General features: G+C 35.9%; 1 protein-coding gene across 18 annotated transcripts in view; it reads left to right on the top strand.

Moving 5' to 3' along the window:
* Window positions 1-23,684, top strand: part of LRRC4C (leucine rich repeat containing 4C) — a 551,925-nt gene that overhangs the window by 475,465 nt on the left and 52,776 nt on the right. For 13 of the 18 annotated variants that reach the window (XM_068945546.1, XM_009682821.2, XM_068945542.1 and 10 more), the window contains one exon: window positions 16,618-16,750. The exons of the other annotated variants lie outside the window; for them this stretch is intronic. The gene's annotated coding sequence lies outside the window, so the exon portion shown is untranslated. The remainder of the gene's footprint in view (window positions 1-16,617; window positions 16,751-23,684) is intronic. 18 annotated transcript variants of the gene reach the window in all.

The raw sequence follows: 23,684 nt of genomic DNA, 5'->3' as shown, positions 1-23,684 counted from the left end.
TTTTCCTCACTTTGGGAAAGCTATTGAGTGCTGCCTTACTCTTCTCTGTGTGAGTGAACTCTATATCTGAATGTAAGGGTGTGTGAAACTGTCATGGTATTTAGCATTTTTTCCAGCCCAAACCTTTCCTCATCTATCTGTCTAGTTTTTTATAAGGTCAGTGGCATACTGTGGTGATGGGTGACCTTATAAAAATCATATGGGTGCAGAAGGCTACATTATACAGGAAGAATGTTGGACACCATGTCCAGAGGTTACTTGAAAGAGGTGTTCAGAGATAAAGAAAGAATTAAACCTGAAAACATTAGGGTAAATGTATTGATCACACGAGCTCTTCCTTTAAAGCAGAAGGAAAAGGAAGGAAAATGGCATTGCATCCATTTTGATAGCCCTTGTAAAAGGAAAAGGAAGGGAAAAATATAAAAAAAAAGATTATAAATGTAGCAGCGCTCCAGAATGATTGAATAGAATATGTAACCTCAAAGGCAGAGAAAACAAATACAGATCATTTAGCCTTCTGTATGATCAATACGCAATTGTTTCTTGCAGCCTCATGCTTTGTCTACTTTATTTCTGCATCTTCTCACTTTTCAGAATTATTTCTCTTTTGGGTAGATTTCAGTTTCAGAAATGTTTTCTTAATATTCAACTTGCTACCTTCATTTTATACTGTTATGCTTACTTGCAGTTTCAACCTCCTTCCTCTACCATACTAAATAAAGATTTTCTTTCTCAACATGTGTAATCTTCAGATATTCAGAAATGATAAAATCCCTCTTTAGTTTTTATTTAGCCATGTTTAGAATCTGTCTTCATAGAATAAGTTATTCTAATCATTTAATCACTGTTCTGGCTCATCTGTTAATATTCTGTTTCTCATAATGGTTCTGGATACAAGATAACTGGAATTAGGGTAATTTTCTAGGCGCGGTTGTGTCAGCCTCAGGTAGGGTATGTGATCAGATGATGCAGTTGGCTAGTGTGAAGTATACTGCTAAAATTCCTACGTCATTCTATATTCTATATTGTCTTTGAACATTCTCAACATGCAAAAAATATACCTGATAAAGGCTGAGGTGAATGAGATGTCTCCTCCTCAGAGATAATCTTTTCTTGTCAGAGATAAAGAGCAGGGGTAAGGGACTGTTATTTGGGCTCCCTTTGCCTGGAAGACAAAAAATTGCTAAAAGTGAGAGAAAGTTCTTTTTTTTGTCAATTCACTTTCAAACATTCTACCTAGTTTCTTCTCAGTGTGGTTGCCATTAATGTAGCATAAATGATATCAGTATATCTATATTAGGAATGTGTATATATTTTAAAGATTTTTACCTGCTGTATTTAGTTTTGATTAATTTAAACAGAAAATAAGGTGAATAGCAGCATAATAACACTTACCACTACTGTAGGATTCCATTTATGAAATATTTTATAGACGTCACTAATTAAGGATCATACTACTTCTTAGAAGTTCGTTAAAAATATATAATCCTTTTTTAAATGAGGAGATTGCCCTACTTTTTTTAACGGTCTATGTTGGATGTGTTGGTTTACAAGTAACCCAGTTTAAATTCCTGCAAGGCCTGAATTTACAAAATGCTGATGGTACATAACTCTGAACTCACTGGGAGTTCAGTAACCCTGAAATTCAGGCCATTAGTTTTCCATCATTGGATACCTAAAATCAGAAGCTTGAAAACAAAAATCTAAGTAGCTTGGAGTTAGTTTCTTTGTAAAAAGCACTTTGGCTATGATTCAACTCTTTAAACACCTAGGTTTACAGGAAAGCACAAAGCTAAGATTATAAATATTGAGCATTTCATGTATAGTATCATAGTATATAATCATGATTTTATATGTTGAGATGAAGAGTGTGCCTCCTGAGACTGGTTGGCCTAAGCTGCAGTGTTTTTTGCTTGTAGCAGTGCCTGTGATGTGATTGTTACTTTTCAAACAGAAGTAACAAACATAGCATCTACTACAAAAATCTCATAATCTACATACTGTCTATTCAGTAAGTTGCCAAAGAAGGAGAAAGTGTTAAGACTATTCATATTTTGCACAGTAATAAAAGAAGAAACAAATTTTATCGTATATTAAATGAGTTATTCCAGAATATGTTATATTTGCATATTCTAATAGTCTCTTCTTAATGGTAAACATTTGCACTCAGTGTTAAATCAAAATTGCACTTTGTCAATTACTCTGTATAATCCCTATCCTCACAAAATGACTATGGCTCAAATTTCATTGTTTTCTTTATGAAATTCATGCAGTGACTATTATCATCAGGTCAGGCATTTCATGGCATCTGATGACCATCTGGAACAGTTGAGGCCATAAGTATATTTGGCCAGTTACACTGAAGAATAGCCAACCTAAAAATCATTATTGGCGTTACAAACTGTCATAATCAAGTGAAATAAAAAATACTCTTTTTGTTTCCTTTACTTTCCTTTTAAATCTTCTGTGACTCATACATCTACCTTACTGTTGGTGTTACAATGTTTACTCTATATACCTATATAGCATGTGGAAAAATAAAGAAAAATGTAGAAAAACACCTTTTTGTGTTCAGTGTTGCAGTAAGTTTATAATAGGATACATCCTATGAAGCATCATTACTGCATGAAGTAGCAGGCGATAGGTTACGAATACAATGCCAACCCAAGGCTGATAATTTTTCCATTAGTGTTATAGTTGGCATTAATGACTCTCCGGCAGGCTGAAGACCAATAAGCGAGAATGGTTGTCACAGATGCCATTCTGCACAGCACACTGTTTATTGTGAACAAGATTCTTATTATTGCATAAAAAATAAAGGCTCAGTTCAGTGCTTGTGAGTTTTGGCTAGCAGACAAATTTTTGTTCTTAACTTTAACAAATTGCTTTTTCAACAGGAATCAGGAAGAAATCACATCAGGAGAAATACAGCCCATCGCTGTATTTCTCAGGGCCTTACTTGCTTTATCTATATCACAGGATCAGGAAATCCATGTGCCCTAAGGGGATATTCTATATGCAAATTTATTCTTGTATTTTTTTTTATGTGGATAAGATGATGGATGAGATTACTTATTGCATTTCTGAGTAGATTGTTGCTTTTCTCAGACCTCTGTCAGGCAGAAAACAGACATTTTCATGTTCTCCGCAGCTGCCTTTGGAGCGTGGAACAGGGGGATCTTGGTTTATCTGTTCTGCTACTGATGGTAACTACTAGTTACCCTCAAACACTTAAGAGTTTTGTCCTTTTTGTAGTCTGTGGAGTTTGGTGTCATTGGAGGTTTGTTTCTTTTTTGCTTAGTAGGTTTCTCTGTCATGCAGACCTAGTTTTACTTGGTACACAGATCGCAATATGATCTAGTGGGAGTGCCTAGGACTGCTTGCATTTAATGTTTGTGTTCAACATCATGAGATTGGGTATTCCTACTAGGAGTAATATAGATGCCATTAACTTGCTGAACCTTACTTTTTAATTTTTGGATTGTTTCAAACACTATTGGCTATGTTCAGCTGTTACACTAGTAACAGATTGTATGATATATAAGGTGAAAAATGTGTCTGAATTGGATGTACAGGTATAGAATTTGTATAGGACTTCATATATGAATATAAATAATATAGTTAAAATAAAGTATCAGAAAATGCATGACAAAATTTAGAACTTGGATTTTCTGATTCCCAGCATGGTATCCAGTCTATTGGAACTTCATAAAACTGACATTATTTTTAATAGAGATTTCCTTTTTAAATTAATTTGGGTTTGGCACTGTGATGGCAGTTAGTAGTTAAGGACAACTTCTTTTGTGCTAAGTAGCCTTGCATCTTCCTGAGTTTAAGGGGCTTTGAGGACTGCTAGGGTTGATCATGAGTGAACACTTTATTAGGCATCTAATTCCGCAAAGTGCTGGAAGTCTTCTATTCCCATTGAAAGCTACTGGAGGTTGCTAGGCACCTCGAAGGGTTAGTGGATATCACAGCTTGCTTCGCACATGGTAGCACATATGTCATTTGCAATCTTTGAGTAGAACAGACTTTCAGTGCCGTCGCTGTAGATTATTCTGGGTGGGTTTGGGGGTTGTTTTGGCGTGCTTAGAATGTTAGCCCCTCTTGGTGAAATGGTAACGTTCTGCGGGGTGTGACTGATCGATCCAGCAAAATCAGATCGCTAAAGCTTCTCAAAGAGGAAAGACGTGAGATTTTTGGATAATAACAATAAAAATATTGGTTCCCTGAACATTTCACGGAAAACCTCCCCAGAAGATCAAGCTACAATGGTTGAGGCAATGTGACAGTAATAATAAATCTAAATTTTCTTACTGTCTTTGTTAGGGCCTTGTTCTTTTAATATTGCTTGTTATGATTTGTACATTCCCACGTACTCCATGTAATGCCAATAGTGTATACAGGATGCACTTATCACAAAATAAGCGTATCCCCAAAGCCTCAGGGCGCTGAACTGCCCTTTTGTTCCATGTAACCTATTGCAGAACTACTCTCAGAGTGACATGCTTTACTCTGTGTCACCTTATTGCTTTATTATTAGCCTTCGTAAAGGTCAGATGGGCCTGACTCGGATTCATGAGAAAGCAATGCTGTTCAAAGTTGCTTTTCTTCATTTTGTCTCTGCAGTAGGACCAGCATATTTTTCTGAGGACTGCAAGAATATTTTTGATATCATGTGGAAAGCAGAGAACTGTTTTCAATTCCCATTGTGGTAATCAATGAGATGTAAAATTGCAGCAGTTCCGTGCTGCCTAGAGCCTCTCTTGACAAACCTCGTTTGGTTTGTCAGAATGCATAAAGCACTCATAAGACTGTAGCATTAGCTCTATTTCTCTCTGATGTGACTGAACATGAAAAGAAACCAGCTCTTAAGGAGACATTTCCGTTTGTTTAAATAACCTTGCTATGGCTGCAGCACAGCAAAATCTTTCTGTGCTGCGTGTATTTGTTAGGATGGGCATAGGAACCATTAGCTGAACATATGTTACAAAAATTCAGTAAACTTGTAGACTAGCTCAGTAATTACTTCATTTTTGACAATTTCAATTACATACAGAAAAACGTCGGTAGAGGTAACCTTCCACAGTATTTGTATGTTTTTACATATCGTGATTATTCAGGGAAGTCATGTTTGTCGCTGTGCTGCTGTCTGCGATTGTCTGGACTTTCCTGAAGGTACAATAGGGAACTTGCATCCTCCTTTTGCAAAACCAGAACTCTTTCACTTAAAGCAAAATAAATCCTGTGGCTAGTAGCAGCTCTGAGCCTTTGAAAGAGGTAAGCACTCAGGAATGAACTGAATTGGGAACACAGATAAATATATTCATTAGCTAGTTCTTTCAAAATGGTTATAAAGCATGTATTTAGGAAGAACAAATTCTAAGTGCGGTATGTTTTGAAAGTATGTGGAGAACGGCATTTATCAAAGAAGGAATATATGGTTTAGCCCCCAAATACTTTCCTATGGGTGTCATTGTAGATGGGATGATTGGACTGCTCAATCATCTCATGTACAATGACATTAGTAATGGGACATAAGCTTCTTGTCTCTGTGCCTCTCATGCAGATAACTAAAATTACTGCTTATCAGTTCTTTGGATGCATTTATCAAATGTTCTGTTTCATTCCTATTACTACTAGAGAAAACATGCATTTTGTATAGTGGCATTTCTTTTGGCTACCTTTGCTGATAGGTGAAGAATAATAGAATGAATGTTTGTAAATGAAGTGTTTCAAACGAAGTATTCTTTGTCTGCGCTGGCTACTGGTTATTCTTCTAGCATATAAACTAAGGGCATTGCCAATTTTTATCTCATTTTAGGGCTGTTTTCCAGAACTGTAAGTCCATTTTCTTTAGTTGGCTTAATGTCAGTTTTCTAATGAATAAATATTAATCAAAAGGCTACAGGATTGCCATTTCCAGGCTTTCACAAATCAAGTTAAACTTTTCTGGCCTCTGATCTTGAGGTTCATTTAAAATTGAGATTATTTCATAGTTTATGATATGTGTTTCAAGTATTCCAGGTATTCTCTTCAACTAGCAAGTCAGCAGAAACTGAGCTTTCACCTAGTGACCTGCTTGCATGATCGAGGTTTGGGAAAGTGCAAGCTTTGGAGGTGTCATAATAACATTACGAGATCTGTCGGCAGAAGAGATGGATAGCTGGATATGTTGAAATCACTTTTTTGTGTGGTTCATGTGGTTCAGAGCTTAGCTACTCTACCTCACCAGTCGCGAGTTCTGGGCCACAGTCAGGGATATGTGTCAGGGAAAACATTTCCAATGCTCTGAGGAGGAGAAGAGGTCTGAAATTCTTCCAGAGAGGAGACTTGAATATTCCTCTTAAGTGATAAGACCACATCTTAGACAAAGATGTGCTAATGTGTCACAGTCATAGGTTTATCTGAACTTCAGCTTCTGAACTCTGACTGCAGCATAATTTGTTGCTTTCGTGTTTGTGAGCGGTTTTTGTTTCGGAACAAAAATCTGTTTCCCAAGTTGAAACTTGGCCTCGTTATACAGGACCTCAGCCAAGTAATAAATTTTATTTCTGGAGAACATTTGAAGAAGAGGGAAAGTAATGTTTTTATTTAAGTTTCACATTTTTAGCTATATTTATATAACAAAAAGTCCTGAAACTGTTTCAAATTCCTCCTTTAATACTCTGATACCTTGCTGAAATTTTGCTGCATATAGTCTATCTTTTGAATCCATGTTCTGAATGGTTTGGAAAGCTCCATATTTTTTCATTTCTGCAAGTATTTGCTTTATTGGTGGATCTTGTACATCACCAGTTAAGGATAACCTTATCTTGGAAGGATTTTACCAGCACTAGATTGTATTTTGTGTTCAGTGTGGCCACTGTAATTTTGGAGCTTCTCTGAACTCTGCACTTCAGTACAACTATTAAATATAAGACTAAAATATCGTCTAGAATTTGTTTAATACTTTATGTTCTGAACTCTGTCACCCAGTCCTGTATTCATTCCTTTTGAATTGAAAGAGTGATGAATTTTTAATGAAAATAGAAAGAGTGATGAAGTTTATAGGCTATAATCATTTAGATAATATTTATAACATGAGTCTTTCTAGAAAGTTAAAAACATTGAAGATACAGTATAGGTTCAATATGATCTTCTCTGCAACTACCTACAGGTATGGCTAGGCAACCAGCTAAGAATAAAAAACAGCTTTTTCTTGCATTCTAGGTTTAATCTGAGCTTGAATCTCTTCTTGAACTCTGTTGAAAAGGTATTCATGGTTTGGGCCTCTTGTTAAGCAGAGCATACCTGTTGCTTTCTTGAAGGTATACCAGAATGCTAATCAATATATTATGTCTTGTATCTGTAGGTATTTGGAGCTTTTTAAAATACTCTTATACAACTTTTAATGTAGACTTATAAAGACAAGAACTGATTTCCAGACCAGCTTCAGGTTACCAGTCTTGAAGGATTTTTACCATTTATATGGTGCAGTTACTTGAGAAATAATCCCAAATAAAGGGATTAGAACCCAAACTCCCTTGCCAAAGGCTGACCACCAGTTTATGTGCTCCTTGTTTTCCTTCTAGCCCCAAAAGTTTTGCACAGCTAGCTGCACAGTGGCTCAGCTTCAGGCCCCTCAAGTCTAACAAGTAGAATCTTCTGAAAAGATGAAGTGTAGTCCCTCAAGCTGAAGAGAGAATTGAACTAAGTTTCCCCATTTCTCTTCAAATACTCTAACCACTGGATTATTTTCGAAAGAAGACTATTTATACTCCTTGTCCTTTTAAATTTATAACTTCTTTCTCTAGGATGTGTGGATATCACAGACATTTAAGTATATATTAAGCTCCTTGAGCTTCATGGCTAATTATGCATTACTCTGTATCTAACAGAGTACACCAAATATGTGTGTAGAGCAAAACAGGAAGAAAAAAATCAGGACATTCCTGCAAGTATCACAATTCATTTGAGATTAAAGAAAAGCAAGGGTTTAATGTATAGCTATTTCAGGTACAGCCATCATTCACAGAGCTGTAGTATAAGTTAATACTTCAGATGGTAAAAATCTGCCCACAAAAGTTTCTAAAGGACTGAACCAGATATCCAGCTTGCAAAATACGAGTCTGCTGTAAGAGTTTGTAAGGCATACTAGCGGCTAACTTTATTTGATTCTAAACTTAAAATCTGCCCACGTTTTAGGGCACTGCATTTTCTGGAGAGCAGAATTTTACAAGTTGAGCCCATATATCCTAATGATGGCTCACAAAGCTGGGCAGATAGCAAAGACAGTATTTTCAAAAATGCCAACTCTGCCTTTGGCTATGTTTATGCCATTTTCTATCAGTTTGTTTCATTATGCTTGTGTGAGTATCTCTTTTGCTTGATTCTGGTTTGGTCAATTTTTGCACAGTTGAGGTGTTGATCTGGAACTGATAACATTATGCGCATCACAATAGTCAGTATAGCAGGAAGAAAACAAATGCCCCTGATAGAGAAGCAACAACTATTCTCTTTTTACCACTCTGAAGGAAAAGAACTAATTTTACATTGGAGGTCATTTCCAAATAATGTCCTTTTCAGAGCACAAGAAAAGATTTTGAAATCCTTTCCAGGTCTGAAACCTCACTTTCTTTTTCCAAAGACTTTCTAAGACTAATATTTCATTCTGTCAATTTCCATTTGATAAAGCCAGATCATCCAGTCTGAACCACAAAACTGTACTGTATAACCTAGATGACTAGTCGTACATAAGCAATCTACAAATATATAGATTTTCATTATTTTTAGTTATATTTATTTTTGGAAAATGATTGAAAAATCATTATTTGTAGGGAAACAGGCCATTATTTTATGAACAATTGACAGACTGGAAAATAAATATTTTTTAACTACTTTGCTATATCCTAGTGGACTATACAGTTGCAGTAGCACACTGAATGAAAGTCTTCTGATATTTAATCTCTCTGGTTTGATTGCTTTGTATCTTTTTTCCCTGTTCTTTTGCAGCTAGCAGTGCATTGCACTTCCCTGTAACACAAGCCTCACTGATTGCTATTCAGCATGTTGCAAGGACTATCAGTTATGCATCAGTCCGTGCTCCAGAGTCTCCATCTTATATTCACCTCTTTTCATATAAACTTATAAATTAGTTTGTATATAATACATGCAAATAGCTGGTGACATATTGTTGATGTTCTTATCAGTGCTGTTATTTAGCACACTCTGGTATTTTCCAACTTGCAACTGTTTATTAGAAAAAGGCAACAAGCTCTATCTGTTTTATCAAATAATTTATAAAAATATAATATAAAAACCCATCTGCAACATGAGTTAGTTATACCTTTTTATAATCTCTGAAATGAACATTGTGCACATCATGTAAGGAGAGAGTATTTTGCATATTGCATATGATGATGTATTGATAGTATGGTAAATTGCAGTAAAGGTTGAAAATGAGATTTTAGTTCTATTAGACCTAATACAGATTTTATTCACAACCAATATGTGAGCAGTTTAGTGCCTGAGATTGATATTATTGAGTAGACCTTAACACTTCATTAACATTCTTATTAAAATTTTTATTTTGCCACAAAATTACATAGTGCTTTACAAATGCAGAATAAGATATGCTCCCTGCATGACTGCTGGAAAATGACTGTAATATCTTGAAAGAAAAATATATTTTATTGTGCTCTATGGTAAGCATTTGATTAATTTAGTAAAAATTCATGCCATCAATTGGGTAGGTGTGTTTTATAATGAGATCTACTTTTGTGTATGAGCATCACTCCCTCTGTTGGGAGGAACTGGAATTACTCAAGACACTAATTCCACCGAGTCAGTGAAACTGTATTTACTTTTAGAGTTTAGCAATCTGAGTTCTAGCTTGCCACTTCTATTAATTTCTGAATAAGTCCTTTGTTCAGAATAACGATTATCATAAAATTGCTAGATGGCCAAATGATTCATTAAATGTATCTTAATTAAACAGTAAGCTATCAACTGGAGTTGTATTATTCTTCATAAATAGCTCTCCACTGTTTATTTTGAGTTGGCAAAAGCACAAATATTACAATATAGTTATTTCTCTTCAGTACCTGCTGAAAGCAGGTACTATCATCCTGTTTTAGAACTATGTGATCTTATGAATTTCTGAGAAGAGTTCCCTTTGGGATTATTCTCACAGGTATGACAATGATGTGTAGCTGTGCACGTATCATATAAGACAAATCGTATTCTTCATATCCTTATGAAGAAAATCTGCCAGCTAAAAACTAGGCATCTTTGAAAATGTTCCTCTTTGATACCTCAGGGAAGAATTTTTTCCGGAGTGTAACACAAGCAAGTGATGCTACCTTCTTTTGCAATACTTTGAGGGTATGAAGGGCAGAACATAGACTAAAGAGTGGGTTAGGTCTTTTCCATCTTTAGTATATTTGAAACTGTGCGTACTATCGCCTTGGAAATGTTTTGTGACTAGGAACTGTCCACATGAAAGAGCGAATGCAGGCATTCAGTAGCTTCCATGTATTGTTTCTGAAGCTGTTTTTCATAAACCCACTTCAAAGCAATGATTGAAACCTCTAACTACTGGGCATTAAGTAGGTAAGGATTCAAAAAATGATGAGATAAGCAGGATATAAAATAGCAAAGGAATAGTATTTCAAAGAAAGTGGGATCAATTTGCTTCTTAACAATTTTACTTTTGAAAATCAATATTTTTGTTTCTTAAAAAAAATTAACTTGTGGCTTCCTATGTTTAAAGTAGGGCTCTGGAACTCAGTAAATTTGTTTTCTGAATTTTTCTGTAGCTGTTGGTCTTTTCAAGACTGCCATCTTCCTTTTCCATAGAGATAATGGTTCTTGGCTACTGCTTTGGTGATCCTACGTTACGGTATGGTAAAATTCCATATGAGTTTTACTAAGGTGAAAGCATATCAGATCCCCTAGCAGGGAGAGGAAATCTAAATGTAAAATTAACAATATACAGTAGAGTTCAGTAGTACTCATCCTATTGCTTTGTAGACAACATGAACAAATGTATTTTTCACCTGAGATTTGCTTTTTTCTGTCTGTCCTGCTCTCTGTCTTTCGTTTCAGCCACACTGAATTTAGCAGTTGATAAAGTTGGCGCTAATTTATTTCTTTCACTGCATTTAAAATGCTGGACAACACTATCGAGTGTTCTTCAATCTCTTTTCTTTCTGTCTGTGAATGTCACCCTGTGTTGTACAAACACAGCAGGGATAAAAGCTAACACAAATGCATATTTGTGTCTGCAGTACAAAAATGTGTATTTTTAGGTGAACAAACCGGGTCAAATCTTTCATAGTAAGAACAAATTAAACAGCTATTTGTCACAAGAGTTTCTGGAGACTATTATTAGGAGTTAATAAAACTGATCAGAAAATGGGAGGAACATTGGCAGGGCGAAATATTTTTCATGCCATTTTTGTGTTTACAAACACACACACAGGCACCCTTATTAAAAAGATACCAGCCCTGTTTTTCTCGCTCTACTGTTGCTCTGAAATGAATCACTCTATCAGCTTTGTGTTAGTTAGGCTGAATACAACAAATAATCTGGAAGACTGGTTCAACACAGATTAACTAGTGTATTGATTAGGTGCACAAAAACATTTCCAATCAATAATATGAAGTATATGAGTGAATTGCTTTGCTGTAGCAGATTACATAGAAACAACTCAACACATAATTTTGGAAATTTATATTTATACCTTAACTCAACTTGTTTTGGAGAGAGAGCTGTGTAGAATTACCTAATCTCCATCTGCTTAACTCGAGTGCAGAAGTATAAAAATAACAGCATACAAGACTTGCAACTATTCTTTCTTTTGTTTCCATCTGGCATTCTTGAAAGAGGAAAAATCAGCAGCGCGGAATACTCAGAAATTATAGGTCTGATACAGAAGAATAGTCTTTACTCAGGAATTCACTAGGCTAAAGATCAGGAAAAAAAATATATAAGACCCTGCCATAAGTGATGAAGGATTAGGGAGTTTGGCCAATTCTTTAGTGTAGAAAAGTTCTATTCTACAAAACATATAAAATTAAACAGAATTCTGAAATAGCAGAATATATCAACAACTGAGGGGAATGAAAACTGGCAAGAGCACCTTTTCACATCATCAAGAAAACACTGGTAGCTAGTTTTACTGCACAGTGAATCAGCAATTATTCAGAGGTGAGATATAACTTCTTCATATGTACTGGTAGTACAGAATAGGTATAAAGATGAATTTCTTTATTTAAGAAAATGTATGGAGCAGCATTTTCTCTCTGTACCCTCTGGGACTGCTGAAAGTCTTATGTGGACATAGCACATTGTGATTATTCCTGTTTTATTAACTTTGCCTTACTGTTACCTAACATATCAATACCCAGAGCTCACACACATTTTTGGTGACAGCACCTGAGTGGTTAAGATTCATAAATGAAAGCATGTAATGCTATTTAGGATGCCCTAGGGTGTCTGAGACTTCTACAGGGGCAGGCAGGTATGGCATGGTACCTACAACAAACCTATGTTCCTTGGAATGGCAACTCAGTGCCAGACATGGTAACTTGGAGCATCTAAAATAGCCCCCTTTCTTTTGGCAATTGAATCCCCTTCTTTGTATAAGTGATGTATATGGGTAGCCAAATGGTGAACATTTATCAAAAACAGGAACTGTATTGCTGTTGGTTCTCTTCTGTTTCTTTAGTTTATTTATTATGTCATCATGGTAGAATATGTAGAAGTTTTTTTTCTTCAATAAATCTTCCTTTGACTGCAGCTCTTTTATGATTTCATTCCCTTGCAATTTTTTAAAAATAACCATTCTGAAAACAATTCCTAAAGCCTGATTATAACTTCTGTGAGTTCATGTTGCTATTGCCATGATAAGTTTTTAGAAGATTTAGAAAAAGAGGTTGAACCAAATTTTGATCTCAGTTACACTGGCATTAATCTGAAGTAAAATCAGTGTGCTTAAAGTGAGGAACTGGAATAATTTTGTTTTCAAGAAACACCTTGCAGTTCTCCTTGATGAGTAGCATATCTTGATTCAAGGATAGATTATGCTTGTATATTAATAATAGTTTTCCTTTCACCTTTTTTTGCTAATAAAACTTAATTTTCCTTATGATGTCTTTTGTCAGAACCTTCTTAAAACTGCATTTTGTTCCAGTTCCTGAAAACTAAGCCAGTTGCATCTCTCTCTTCTTTTGAAGTGCAGAGGAAGGGAGGAAGATAGCCAAAATCAATCTTTTTGGTATGCCTCTTGTATTTTGACCGTAAGTGCATGGCAGGTGAGATTTTACAACCGGCATATGCTAGGTTACATCTATAAACATAATTATAGCCTTCAGAAATTAGGATGAGACTGCCTCCAACTGACTTTACCTATTTTTTGCTTATTTCCAAACAGTTTTGTCTGATAGCTGCTTTGGCACAATTCTCATTTTCTTCATTGTGTAGAAAAGCTCATTATAACAATATTTTACAAAAACGCATGAAGAATATCTTTGTTTTCTATTGCCAGTTTACATCTTCTTAAACTCATTTAAAGCAGACGGCTCACTAAAGTAAATGAGCAAATAGACAAGTGTCTGTGTTTCTGTTACTCTTCATTTGAAGGTTTATTTCCAGGAAGCTTGGCTTAAATTTGAACAGCATGTGAAAACATGCTCATACTTTGCAAGGTTGGGAAATATCAGCTACTCAGTTTTTGCTTTATTAACGATTTTCTGTGAAAAATGAACATAAATATGGGCAAATTGCTTATCAATAAGCAATTACTTAATTATGGATTAGAATTAGAATTTATTTGTATTACAGTAACTCTCAGGAGTACAAACTGTGAGTTTTGCTGAGAACTACAAACTTATGTCATCCCACAGAACAACAGAAATAAAGCAACTTAGAAAATTGTTTATAGTGAATCTGTGAATAGAAAAAAGAAATCCCAGATCTCTGTTTACTGCCCATAACTCTCTTTTCCCTGTTTAATGAATCCTTTTGCACATCTATTTTAATTTCCATGGATATTTTCTCTGTTCATAAGTGCCTATAAACAAATGAAACTCTTTTAACCAGGAGGTTGGGTTTGAGTCATTTTCTATCATTCATTTAGTTGTTTATATTGTATTTCGTTGGACACTGATATAATCCCATATAATTTCTGTTTTCTGTTACAACGTTAAGGAGGGTTAAAAAAAATACTTATTTCCTTCTATTAAACTGGGGGTAAATGAACACTGATGCCTAAGTACATGTAAGCACCAAGATTTACAAATAGTTTCATAATCTCACGATTGTTGTCCTGATCTTAGCAGGCTGTAAATCAAAGCAAATGGATGCGGGCACTTTTTTTCTTTGGAGTAAACCTGATGAGTTTTCTTCTGTGGTTGTTTATATTGTTTAAGTAACCTTATGTTTGTGTAGATAAATATTCTGGTAAGCAACAGAACCTGGAAGTTTGGAGCTCTGGCTTCAGATTCATGTTCTCTCACTGAATCTCTGTATGTTCCTTATGTGCAAAACACAGGTACAGGTTGACTTCATTAGGAAGAAATGTAATGGAGGGATCAAGGCAATTGCTAATTCTCAAGAGACATCAGTTTTTCGTGTTTCAGGTTGCTTCAGTTTGATCCAGAAGTAGGTGAATACTTTGCCATATGAGTTCAGGATTCACACAAAAACAGCAAAACACAAAAGCCACATAATGGTCATGTAAGCCACGAGCTATGAATACTTGTCATGCCTTAACCATGCCACAAGCTGTGAACACTTATCATGGCTTGACCATGCCTTCATTATACCGAAGAGCCAGTGAGGCTTAGGACAGATCTTTGACCATCTCTTTCTCTCTCTTTTTTTTTTTTTTTTTCCTGATTGGAGAGAAGGGATGTGTTGATCAGGCCATAAATTTATCCAGTGGTATTTGGAAAGCGGTGTTTGGAATAGAATTGGCAAGAAAAGAAGCGAGTATTTTCTGTGGTGTTTGAAGATTTTCTGTGCAATCCTCTCTTTTGAAATAATAATAATTAAAAAAAAAAAAACTGAGGAAATATGCTCTTCAAAGAGAAACTGTTGGCATGCCCATTTCCTGTTTCTCACTTTAGGAAACAATAACTCTTTTCTTATTCTGAAATGGTTCACGGAAAGACCTGCTATATCCAGTTTCAAGCTGCTTATAATAAGTAGTCCCATCTCCTTCCAAACCGTCCTGGTTTAAGTCACAGACACAGCAGGGGATCAGAGTTTTAATCTCCATTTCCCTTCAGTGCTCAGACAATGTAGGAACTGCTAGTGACTCAGTACAGCATCAGAAACTCTGCCTCTTGTTACATCAAAGCTCCAGGCTGCAAGAAAACAGGAGCTTTACATAAACACTTAGTATTTCAGGATGAAAAAGCTTATCAAAGCTTATCAAATCAACAGGGAGGGCAAAAAATATCGGTGCCTATTATAGCAGGAGCTTCCTGCAGAGACTCAGCTTTTGTCCCATGGAGAGCAAGATTTGTTTAGCTCCTAAGCAATTTCAAGGAGGTAGGCACCTCTCACTGCAAGACCAAGGACTGTGTTCTTCACTGAGGTGAGATGTTTGGAGTCCATTGTTAAAAGGAAGGAACAAACAGCTTTTTGTTTCTCTGCTTTCCTTATAGACATTCTCATAAATAAATATATAAATGCAAACTCTCCAGAATTAGTATAGACTAAGAGCTCTGTGGAGGTTGCTAGGCAGCCAAGGCCAAAGGAATAGAAAGCAGGCATGTCTTTGAAAAACAGAACCAGTGACTTATGGGTTATCTGGAGTCACCATTTACTCAATTGTCTTTTGTCGTAAACAAGAGAGTGTAGAATGAATTCTTTTTTAGTAAATGAGCAATGATTTTAAAAGATTTGAAATAAAAGACCAATTTTATATCTCATGCCTATTAGGGTTTTCAAGCAACTGAATTATATGTATGATGATTATTTCTAATGCTTATTTATTCATTGATTTAAATAGGCATTTGGTGCAATATGTTCTGGGCTATAGCTTGAAAACAATTTAGCAGAGTAATTAATTTTTAAACTTTTCTCCAATTTTCATTTATTACCTCCACATACATTGAAGACTATACATGAAGGAATGTCTCAATCCTAGAAGGCGTACATTGTCCTCAAGAAGAAATGCTGCTACCTCAGCATTTTGTACCACCGTACCCTGTATATATAATGAAGTCACTCATTACAGAAATGTAGTAGTAACAGAGACCCTTCTTTTAACTGCTAAGCATGTAAAAATTCAGTAGCACTTCCAAGAGAAAAGGATTTCATATGCAAGATTAGGTGTTCACATTACTGACCAATTGCTGCCATTGAAATCTCTGCTTATATTTTATGTCTTCAAATCTTCCTGAAATTAACTGTGCCTTCAGCAGTTTTATTATACACATGAGTATGTTGAAGAAATAATACAATCCTACAACTCTCCTCCCTACTTAGCTAGTGTAATGAGAGCCCTTCTATATCCTGTTTTAATCTACATTAATTTTTCTCTCCCACTGTCTTCAGATTATCATGAGTTCAGAAGATTTTAGTGTTGCACCACAAATTTTCAATATTTGTTTCTTCCACAGGGTGGATGCTCTAGGGGGGTCCAGGCAGCTCTGTGGAACAGTCTCCAATGGGCTAGTAGGATGAGAATGTCCAGGGGTAGTTTGGGAAATGAGGAGAAGCATCATCTCCCCAGACGGTAAATCTACAGCACAGGTAATTCATCCTGGGATATTGCTACACAGTTTGCTCTTCAAGCTTTGGAGATATTTAGCATGGAGGAAATACATGGCACAAAACTGTTAGGGAATGGAAGCACATATTTTTGATTCTGTGTAGGCTCTGAGTGTTCATACTGAGCGTCTTGAAAGTCTTCCAAGAGTTTCTTAGAGCACTGAGCTTCAGCTGCCTTCCCTGTATTAGGGAAAATTTGGAAGATAGATATATCTTACAAGGCTTTTTTACCCTCCTGTGGACCTCTTAGAGAATATAAATCAGAAGACTACAGTAACGTTCCAAGAAATTCCTTGTAGGACTTAGAATTCATGAAAATACCAGCATATCAACCCTATAACAATTTAGCATAGTGAATTGTTGTTTCATAGTGAGACTTAATGGCTTTAATTTTAACTGTAAATAATCCTGCTTGATGGGCCTATTTCAATCCTGTCTTCCAGGCTTAACTATTGTGTTTGTGGAAACTCTTTTTCTCCCCTGAAGCTGTAACTATGGATGTTTTTGTTGCTAACATTTTAGAAATTCAAGAGAATGCAAAACCTAAAGATCCATAATCTCTCCGCGTAATTATAATGCTTTTTCCTTCATGTTAAGTCCCAAGCAGTGAACATTAAGTTTCTCTCCTGTCCCAAAAGCTCAGCTATATGGTATGCTTCTGAGCCTAGTTAATTTTCAGTATGTCCATACCATGCACATGTTTATTGGTCCTCAGCAGTTTTTGTGCAGTCATCCTAAACCAATCATTTCCCATGATACTTTAGGAAATATCTGACAAGCTGACTTGCTCTCTTCATTTATTAATTTGCCTTAATACATGCAGAGAGTAAAAATGTTAACAATGGAAAATCATGCTAGTGGAAAATGAAATGAAATTTTTGATGCAAAAGTTATCATACGGGTCTATTCCCACATCTCATAAGACACCCAAAAAGCACAAAACATCATTAAATTAGGAAGCTTTTTCCTTTCCTTGGGGGTATAGATGGTTTGGCTGGTTGAGTAATAGGTTAGGCTCTCAAAAGTCTCTAGGAAATACCTTCGTTCTTGTTACTGGTGACCTCCCTCCAGGTCCCTGGCATCCATTAATTAAAAACATTCAGAGATTCCACTGCTGTAATTCACTAATTGTTTCCGTGCTTCACCAGGCTTGGCAACTGCAAGAAAACAGGCCAATCTACAGTCACATAACATTACTGGGAGTTATATCTCTGTATAAGCTGTAGCTGTAAAAAAGAGTGCAAGTCTAAAGCCTCTCTCTGGAAGGAGCAGAAGTTAATTTATTACCTGGGATAAATCATAAAAGTATTTGTGGTGGAGGCTGATATAGGAAACTTAGGGTAGGTATAGGTCTTGCCCTTTGCACATTTAAGGCAATCATGATTTTTCGTTTATAATCTGCCTTTCAAGACTCTTCCACTGAAAGTTTTTGGTAATCAATTTCGTCTAGAATCTCAAGAACTAATTTGGTTTTCTACTGTGTAGAAGAAATGAATTACCAGGGCTTTTTGTTTATGGGGGTCCAGTAGTCTTTATAAAAATTGCGTCAATTACTATTATGCAATTTAGCATGAGCAAAAGAAAACAGTAGGTTGCTTATGGTTGGAACTGGTCTGAGATCCAGTGATCTGGGTTCAGTCCCTAGCTATGTTTCAGATGTGTCTTTTTCTACCTATAAAACGGGTAGACTGTCATGGGAGTTTTGTAACGTTCCTTTGTTGAAGCTTTTGTGATGATCGAATCTCAGTGCCATAGAAAACAGTTTGAATGCTAGGCTTTACACCAGGCAAAGAAGTTATAACCCTTCAGAGTATATATGGAAAGAAACTGAAATTACATGAGATGACATTAGCTGCAACATACTATATAAAGTTGAAACTTCTCAGGCCCTGCTGAATGGATTGATCCTTCAGTCTCTGACTCACCATTTAAACTGTGTTTTATATGGAGTGTTGTTGGAAATGCCATTTTGACTGAGGGAAGGAAAGGGAAGGAAATAACATTCCTTTAATATAGCTTGAGGTCTTTGCTGTAAAAGGTAACTTATATTTTCAGCAAGAGGCTTTTTTCTTGGGTGGTTTCTAACAATATTGATCTGGCATTACTACTAACTGTATATTCTTGAATTCTTACCAAATTCTGCTCCTGGTTAGAATCACTTAAACTTAACATTAGTTCAGCATGTGGAGCTTCCACAGATTATTTCTGTGTATTTCTTTGGCTGCTAAGTTTACTCTCGAAGTAGCTGCATTTCAGTGTTCTCTTTTTGTGTGATAAATACTTATTTTTGGCCTTTTTAAAGATGAATAGTCCTGAATTTTATATATGTGGTAGTCACTGTGCTTCTATAAAGGTTATCTGTAGTAAAGTTATAGTTGTCACTGTTGATTTGTTTTTTGTTTTTTGTTTTGTAACAGCTAAGGAAGCAGCTGTGTTCCATGCTTTATGGAAGAGTTCAAGTCTTCATGAAAGTGTGTTGTCTATCTTAAAAAGTGGCAATTAGGGGCATGCAACGTCAGGATGAATTAAGTCCTTAAACATAAAGAAAAACTCCATTTGAGGATGAGCCGTGTGCCAGAGTTTGGAAAGGAACCGCAGAAATGAGATATTCAAATCAAACCAAAAGCTCTTTTCACCTAATACCAATCCACATAGCCATGTTTAGAACAAAGCTCGTATTTTAAATGGCTATAGATACTGACTTGCATGTGCACAGCCAGTTAAACACAGCTGGCAATTGGTAAGACTACAGTCACAGAACAAGGATATTTTCAGTGTAAAACTGTGTAGGCAGTGCCTATTGCTACCAAACAAAGGGAATGCTCAACTAAGTAATTTTTACATTCTATATGTCTATAAATGAAAACTAGGAAGTTTCTGTTCAGTCTTTTTTTTTTTTTCCTCTCTATCTCTTTCTTTTCTTTTCAGCAAGAGGCCTCTAGGGATTTATCTTAGAAGAAAGAACCTTTAGATAGAACCAAAGTCAATAACCCTCAAGAGACAAATGGAGACAGGAGAGCTTAGTAGCAATCCTTTTAATGCTTCACAGAAGACTAAAGATAGTGACATGACAAGAATAGACCATTGGATCTCTGGAATGATCTGCGAAGTCAAATATAAAGGAGACAAGTTATCATGCAACCCTAACTTGCATTACTCAATGCCATATCCATTGCACTCTCTACAGCTGAGAACACTGCATATCATAAATTCTGTATGTTATGTGGAGAAAGTGCCGTCTTCTTTCTATTCAAACTTACTGTGTGAAATTCCTCCTTCATTAAAGACTGCTAGAATACCTTACCCCATTAGTGTGTCAGTATGCCAAGGATGCAATGTCTCATTTCCTTCTTTCTTTTCTTCCTCTCTGTAGGGTTGTTGTTTTTGTTCAACTTCCCCCTCCACATACTTTTCTAAACCCGTACTCTTTCTTTTTCCTCTCCTCTTCTCTTTGCATTGTTATGTCTCCATTTTTATTTTTATTTCATTTCTTACCAGCTGTGTTCCTCTTTCTGATTTTCCATCTCATCCCTCAAGTTCTATCACAGTAGTTGGCATAAAACTGGTCATTTTAACTTTCAAAATACTGGAGGAGAATAGTTGGAGTTAGGACTGAATATATACATACCTTCCTCTGAATGTTCTGGTTCCTATCCTGTCCTGCACTTCTTAATGCATACTTATTTTAGTGGAAATTTTGCTTTGGCTAGAATAGAGTAAAAATGGGTAGAGAAGTTGGTCTGAATAAAAAGTACTCAATAAAATTTATTTCCTTACTTCCCTTGACGTTCCTGGGAATGGTGAAGAATTAGCTGTTGATTTGGCAACACATGGTTGATAGATAACTAAAAATTCAGCCCCAAACCACTTTAAACCTCTTGTGACCAAAGATCTCAGATAAAAAGAGGGAAAAGGGGAGGGGAAAAAATTTACTCTCAGACATATCAGGCAAATCACTTCTTATTTGTGTGTCAATTGTACGTATGTGAGAAGTGAGGTCTCTGTAGCAAGTTGTTTATTTACCAGAGATCAGAAGCATAGCAGCATATGTTTATATCCAGAGTCTGATATAATATTTATTATGAAGGTATTGATATCTCTAACAGGAACTGATTACCAAATGAGCAGCCTATATTAGGCAGTATTATTAGGCAGTATTAAGAGCAAAGTGAAAACAACTTAAATACACAAACTGTCTGATTTCAGATAGAACTCTCCAGGGCGTTAAAAGGCATTTCAAAGTAGATGGAGATGGCAGATACTCTTGTGGAGCCACATGGAGGGGGTATGATTTCATGAAACATAGCTAAATGGCCTTTGAGCAAGAACACACTGAAATAAATTTGCATTTCATTTGTGAATGAAATCTAGTTTTAGGCATAGACTAGAACTGTGTTTTACATTGATTCTTCTTTTTTTTTTTGCAATGCTGTGTTCGCATGCATTATGAAAAGCCTTTATCTCAAATTTTTCTAAATATGTCTTTCCTTTTTATTCTTAAACCCATCTTGTGTTGGGAAGCAAGATGAATCACAGTGAAACAGTAGAGCTCTTTGCTTCACTAGAGGTAACAAGTCGGAAGAAGATGTATTCAGGTACTTGTAGAGGAGCTGCACCTTGACACACAGGTGCTGAGGAATGCTTCCTACTGGTTTGTAAAACGTCAGTATGGGGACTGTGGCTGCCAAATACTGACCTTTGGAAAGGAATTTCCTCTGGCAGAACAGTCCCATGTTCTTCCTGCTTAGGAGCAGACAGCAAAGAGGCAGCCCACATCACCAGGCAATCCTGATATGCTGTGCCTCATTAAGGCAGAAGACTAGTTTAATCCAGTAAGCTGTTGTTTATTTCAGCCATACATACACTTGAATCAACTTAAAATAAAGTAAAAATTGTTTTGGATGCAATCCCTGCATTTTTTTCTGTGTTTTTTTCACTGCAAGTGAACAGTACGAACACAGCTGATTTTGTACAACATAAAACGTATGAACTAACGTAGATGAACTAAAGCTAAGTTGTGAAGATATTTTAAATCTATTAAAGCATTTTTTTAGATTGGCCAAATAATCTACTATATTTTATCATAGAATTATTTCCAGTAGTTTTCTTGTAATATGATGGCAGTCCCTATGATGGCTTATGAAAGGAGCTGTATGAGCACAGAGGAAAAGGATGCTCTGCATCATTCAGGCATATGCTGCGATGAGGGAAGCAATATCTTTATCTAAGCCTCTTGACTTACAGCTATGTTGGTTTTTGTTTTACTGTGCTGATTACAAGAGTATTTGACTGCTTCACAGTCATTAATTCCGTTAGATGCATAAAGTAACAAGAGATGCCTCTCTGAACACAGTGACCCTCTCTGATCAATACTTAAAAATACAGTACATCATAATGAAAACAGCAGCATACTGGCTAATGTATTAAATAACCAGGCAGCACCAAAATGCTCAACTTCCCTGAATATTGTACTCAGAAGTGGTAAGACCTCATATTTCAAAGCAGTGTATTTTAAAAGTGAGTAGATCATTTGTTTATCTTTGCAACTCCCTTTGTTTGATCATTATTCCTCTTTTACAAACAAGAAAGCTGAGGCACTAAGATTGAGATTTTAACTCAAAACCCATAAACATCCTAAGTGAATTGCTTAAGATTGCATTATGAAACAGCTGTGGCAGTGCATGGAATGGACACAAAGCATTTAAAAAATGTGACATTTTCAAAAAAACTAGGTGTTAGGGCCCCTTTCTTACCATCTTTGCGCTAGAAAGCTGAACTCTTTTTCTTTTAGATGCCTTATGTTCAGTATCACTTTTCTTTCTAGCTCTGTGAGAATCCAAGGCTACTTTAGTCATGGGAGTGGAATAAAGGGAGTTAGTGGTGGTCCTCTCTCCAGCCTTCTACACTCTTTTAAAGATCAACTAGCACTTGCTGTAGCAAGGGGTTTAATAGGTAAACTAGACAGATTATAGGCCACTTGCACAAATATCTTCATTCAGTTTTGCTAGGAATACTAAAGTTTCAGCATTGCTCACTTTATATGTTTTGAGCTGTAACAGATCTTCCTATTTCTTCTGTCCTAGGCTCTTCTAAATATATGCTAAGCATCACAACTAGTTGCTGAGTATCCACAGTAATGGATAATGTTGGCAAATATCTATTAGTGACATAATCTGTCCCTTTACTTCAAGCAAAAATTGAAATTAAGATCCCCAGCATGAAAAATAAGTATTTTTTTAGTAAAATAAGTAATTTGAGACTGTGGGGTCATCATTTAAAAATGAAGTTTCAAGCTAACATGTCCAAACAGAAAAACTGAAAAATGGGGCTCGTCTGCAGTATTGCATTGAAGTGTGTTAGCAGTGATAAATTCAAGCTGCATAAAAACTGTACATCCTGCGTGGTCACAGAGTGAAAGCGATGATTATTCACTTGCTTAAACCAAACTCTAATTAACATGATTAACAGCAAAAGAGTAGGAAGTGCATGCTAGAGTTAGGAATTTACCTGCTATGCTCAACTATGTCTATGCTAGCTAGAGAACCTCTCAAATGTTCATGCATGACCAAATAATAGCTTACAACTTTTCTGGACTCCATGTTTGGGAAATTGTTCATCATTGCCTTTTTTATGGATGGTGGTGGTGGGGACATTCCCAGACTTCTTTTCTTCTAGCAGTTCTGTTTCAGAAATACTTTTCTACCAGAAATACTTTTCTAAAGACCATTCCACTGTCCCAGTAAGCAGACTGATGAGATTCAGATAACAGCTGAAGATCACTAAAGAAATCTGGGCAAACTAGAGGTACAGCTATTTGCAATAGTTGTATTTTTCTGTTTTATTTCTTATTTCAGTTTGATTGAAGTCACAATATGACTAATGATTTAGAAGGTGAAAAATGAAATCTGAATCTCTT

The sequence above is a fragment of the Struthio camelus genome, chromosome 5 (assembly GCF_040807025.1).
Source record: "Struthio camelus isolate bStrCam1 chromosome 5, bStrCam1.hap1, whole genome shotgun sequence".
NCBI classification, from domain to species: domain Eukaryota; kingdom Metazoa; phylum Chordata; class Aves; order Struthioniformes; family Struthionidae; genus Struthio; species Struthio camelus.
This window is presented reverse-complemented; position numbering and strand designations above follow the sequence as displayed.